Here is a 5,515-nt window from a genome sequence, read left to right on the forward strand (position 1 = left end):
AAGCTGTGGTGCTCCTCTGACGTTTGTTTATAGCTAAAAAAGCATTCGAGTAAACACTGGTCTGCAGATGTCTATGGGAATTCTCATATCTATGAGGTCTGGACAAAAGACAAATGTGTTTGTCTGTCAATGCTTTGAATTCTTTGAGTATATGCAGCTTTTTGTTTAGACATAGACATAATGGCTCTTTTCTAAAATGTGAATGTAAGCATAAGGCTCTCCTTATGTTTAATAATAGCAAGAAAGTAATGAAATATACTGGTGTGATTGCCAACGTCCTGTGTCTCACAGAAAAATAGCAAGAAGTATATAAAGTTTATACATAGCACATTAATTAACAATTATAGATCAAGGATCAACCAGGTCAAGAATGAGTGTTCACTAAGCTAAAGTTAAAATAAGAACAGTGTCAGCTCCCTGCCTAAGGCTTCTATATCGTGGGAATGCCCTCTAGTGTCAGTCCATTTCACATGCCAGAAAACATTTGAAACCTCTCTCAATACACCAAAGCTGAGCATCATGACAAAGAGAGATAAATGTTGAGGACATTTTTACCCAAACAATGTACTTAAAAACAACAAATTCTTTTTTGGGGTCAGTTTGTGTCACTGCGCAAATACGTAGGGGAATAGAAATATTATACAGGAATAGTGGAGACATTTTTTTGCGTCAAAATCTGGGATTTATAAGGCTGTTAAGCTCAGTTCACATTTTCAAGGGAAAAAATAGCATTTTGCCTAACACGAAAGATATATGAAAATTTACATACGAATATGTGTATTGTGTTGCTTTTTCCTGTGATTAAAAATACATGTTTGTGTTTGTTTCCTTTCAAGCTTTTTTTAAGCTTCTCTTAAAGTGTTCACAAATATATATATATCATATTTTTTCATGTCATTACATTGTTTAGAGCATACGAAACAAATGGGAAACATAAAAAAAAAACATTTTGAAAAATTATATTTTATTTATATGTTATCGTATGTCCACGTAATTGGACACCAAGACTCTTTTCTTGGAGCAAGCATATATAATGGAAAAAGTAGTGTAATAATGGATAGTAATAGTTAGCAACATTTTCATAATAACATCTAATATAGGAATATTGATATGTCATTTCTTTCCCTATTCACTTGTTGTGTCTCCTAAAATGCCTGATAAACATGATTTACAGTTTTACTCAATGGATTTGACACATTTCTCCAAATGAATGTAGTTGCTCTCAACACAATTAATACAGCAAACTAAACACACTCTTATGTTGGCAAAACAGTTCAGTATTCACTGCATAATGAAGCACTGCAGTTTATTCTAATAATGCATTTATCAAAAATAAATATCCTCAGCTCTTCTTGCTTCTCCTACATCCTCAGCTCTTCTTGCTTCCCCTACATCCTCAGCTCTTCTTGCTTCCCCTACATCCTCAGCTCTTCTTGTTTCCCCTACATCCTCAGCTCTTCTTGTTTCCCCTACATCCTCAGCTCTTCTTGCTTCCCCTACATCCTCAGCTCTTCTTGTTTCCCCTACATCCTCAGCTCTTCTTGTTTCCCCTACATCCTCAGCTCTTCTTGTTTCCCCTACATCCTCAGCTCTTCTTGCTTCCCCTACATCCTCAGCTCTTCTTGCTTCCCCTACATCCTCAGCTCTTCTTGTTTCCCCTACATCCTCAGCTCTTCTTGTTTCTCCTACATCCTCAGCTCTTCTTGTTTCTTCTAAATCCTCAGCTCTTCTTGCTAATCATACATCCTCAGATCTTCTTGCTTCCCCTACATCCTCAGCTCTTCTTGCTTCCCCTACATCCTCAGCTCTTCTTGTTTCTTCTAAATCCTCAGCTCTTCTTGCTTCCCCTACATCCTCATCTCTTCTTGTTTCTTCTAAATCCTCAGCTCTTCTTGCTTCCCCTACATCCTCAGCTCTTCTTGCTTCCCCTACATCCTCAGCTCTTCTTGCTTCCCCTACATCCTCTGCTATTTTTGCTTCTCTTACATCCTCATCTCTTCTTGTTTCTTCTACATCCTCAGCTCTTCTTGCTTCCCCTACATCCTCAGCTCTTCTTGCTTCCCCTACATCCTCATCTCTTCTTGTTTCTTCTACATCCTCAGCTCTTCTTGCTTCCCCTACATCCTCAGCTCTTCTTGTTTCTCCTACATCCTCAGCTCTTTTTGCTTCTCCTACATCCTCAGCTCTTCTTGTCTCTCTTACATCCTCAGCTCTTCTTACTTCCCCTACATCATCAGCTCTTCTTGCTTCCCCTACATCCTCAGCCCTTCTTGCTTCCCCTACATCCTCAGATCTTCTTGCTTCTCATACATCCTCAGCTCTTCTTGCTTCTCCTATATCCTCAGGTTTTCTTGTTTCTCCTACATCCTCAGCTCTTTTTGCTTCTCCTACATCCTCAGCTCTTGTTTCTCCTACATCCTCAGCTCTTCTTGCTTCTCCTATTTCCTCTGCTCTTCTTGCTTCCCCTACATCTTCAGCTCTTCTTGCTTCCCCTACATCCTCAGCTCTTCTTGTTCCTCCTACATCCTCAGCTCTTTTTGCTTCTCCTATATCCTCAGCTCTTCTTGTTTCTTCTACATCCTCAGCTCTTCTTGCTTCCCCTACATCTTCAGCTCTTCTTGCTTCCCCTACATCCTCAGCTCTTCTTGTTCCTCCTACATCCTCAGCTCTTTTTGCTTCTCCTATATCCTCAGATCTTCTTGTTTCTTCTACATCCTCAGCTCTTCTTGCTTCCCCTACATCCTCAGCTCTTCTTGTTTCTCCTACATCCTCAGCTCTTTTTGCTTCTCCTACATCCTCAGCTCTTCTTGTTTCTCCTACATCCTCAGCTCTTCTTACTTCCCCTACATCCTCAGCTCTTCTTGCTTCCCCTACATCCTCAGCTCTTCTTGCTTCCCCTACATCCTCAGCTCTTCTTGCTTCGCCTACATCCTCAGCCCTTCTTGTTTCTCCTACATCCTCAGCTCTTCTTGCTTCCCCTACATCCTCAGCTCTTCTTGCTTCCCCTACATCCTCAGCTCTTCTTGCTTCCCCTACATCCTCAGCTCTTCTTGTTTCTCCTAAATCCTCTGCTCTTTTTGCTTCTCTTACATCCTCATCTCTTCTTGTTTCTTCTACATCCTCAGCTCTTCTTGCTTCCCCTACATCCTCAGCTCTTCTTGCTTCCCCTACATCCTCATCTCTTCTTGTTTCTTCTACATCCTCAGCTCTTCTTGCTTCCCCTACATCCTCAGCTCTTCTTGTTTCTCCTACATCCTCAGCTCTTTTTGCTTCTCCTACATCCTCAGCTCTTCTTGTTTCTCCTACATCCTCAGCTCTTCTTACTTCCCCTACATCATCAGCTCTTCTTGCTTCCCCTACATCCTCAGCTCTTCTTGCTTCCCCTACATCCTCAGCTCTTCTTGCTTCCCCTACATCCTCAGCCCTTCTTGTTTCTCCTACATCCTCAGCTCTTCTTGCTTCCCCTACATCCTCAGCCCTTCTTGTTTCTCCTACATCCTCAGCTCTTCTTGCTTCCCCTACATCCTCCGATCTTCTTGCTTCTCATACATCCTCAGCTCTTCTTGCTTCTCCTATATCCTCAGGTTTTCTTGTTTCTCCTACATCCTCAGCTCTTTTTGCTTCTCCTACATCCTCAGCTCTTGTTTCTCCTACATCCTCAGCTCTTCTTGCTTCTCCTATTTCCTCAGCTCTTCTTGCTTCCCCCACATCTTCAGCTCTTCTTGCTTCCCCTACATCCTCAGCTCTTCTTGTTCCTCCTACATCCTCAGCTCTTTTTGCTTCTCCTATATCCTCAGCTCTTCTTGCTTCCCCTACATCCTCAGCTCTTCTTGTTTCTCCTACATCCTCAGCTCTTCTTGTTTCTCCTACATCCTCAGCTCTTTTTGCTTCTCCTACATCCTCATCTCTTCTTGTTTCTCCTACATCCTCAGCTCTTCTCGATTCCCCTACATCCTCAGCTCCATCTCCTCTTCCTTTACCATCTATTGCTTTCCACCTCTTCCACTGTTCATCTCCCTCTCAAAATTACCCTTCCTCTATATCCTCTCCAAAACCTCTCACACTTACACCTCTTCCTTTTCACATTCTTGTTCTTTTTCCCATTTGACAGTTTTTTTAATTGAGATAGCTGTGTTAACAATTAAGAAATTTGCATTTCCAGTGTTGTGAGAATTACTAACTCAGCAGATATTTATTTGGGGATAATTGAGATCCTTCCAAGCGCAACTGAGGATTTAAAAAATATCAGAGTTTGTTTGTTGTGTTTGGAAAAATTGTGCACAAATGATTGTGATTTTTGTAAAACCAATGAAAATAGCTGCAATAGTTTTTTTTCCTGATACATAACATTTTTTGTTGGCTGTGTGAACTGTTGTGAACACATTTGAGAATTGTGTACACAATGTTTTGAGAACATTATGCATTTGATTTGTAATTTGTATGAAATGAATGAAAACGTACAATCTGTTTAGGACAATTACAAAGTGTTCAGATCACTAATGTTAATTGTTTTGAGAGCAGTGATCTGAGTTTGGAGAAGTGTGTGAAATCGACTGAGAAAATCTGTAAGTTCCGGTGTCCTCTATTGATGACATGAAATCCATGACCTGTTTTGCAAAAGAAAGTCATATTTTGATTAGAAACCAACATAACATTTTCCTCAGATGTTTATTTATAACTAACAATTTGAAAATTAGTCAGATTTAAATAACTACAAAATATTACAAGATATTATCATATTTCCATAAGAGTGCTAAATTTAACCATTCAGCCACCTTTAAAGACCAAGGAGAAGTTATTGTCCTGGTGAAACCTCAAAACAAATGGTATCTCTGAAAAGCCGAATGTGCTCTTTACAGGACATCCAGACATAAAACTGAAATTCACTACATGTAAAATATAATGTCCTCGTACGTGGACAGTGGCATCCAGGAGGTTACATTTTTTGACAAAGTCTTTTTGATGTTATACATGTAAACAACAAATAAATTCACATACCACGTAAGCTTTATTACAGCCATTTAATTATCCTTAGGCTACATCTCGCCATAAGAAACCACGTTGTCAAATTGCTTCATCTCTATAACTGGCTCAAGGTGATCAGTTAATTAACCTCCGAGTCGAATTTGAGACTTCATGTTAGTAAGAACGATTAAAAAACACCTAGTTTAAATTTAATCTGCCGTCTAATTTAGAAGGTAAGCAGCAATCTCATTTCTTTATATTAAACATGTCTTTCGTCTGCAAGCAATATTTCGTTATTTAGAATGTGATCATGCCTCTGGGTGTTTTACAAATATAAAGATAAGAAGTTAAGGTTTTATAATAAAGGTTTTCTGTTTGAAAAGTTAGGGGAACCCTAATTCTTGGACATGCCCAACATGGAACATTGGAAAAATCTAGCAAATAACAAGCCACTAAATGTAATTTTTTCCTGACCAGAAGATGGCAGTCAATACATAAAGCTCAGAATGAACATTTCCACACAACAGAAAATGGACCAACACTTTTGCTT

The sequence above is a fragment of the Gobio gobio genome (assembly GCF_949357685.1).
Source record: "Gobio gobio genome assembly, chromosome: 3".
NCBI lineage: Eukaryota > Metazoa > Chordata > Actinopteri > Cypriniformes > Gobionidae > Gobio > Gobio gobio.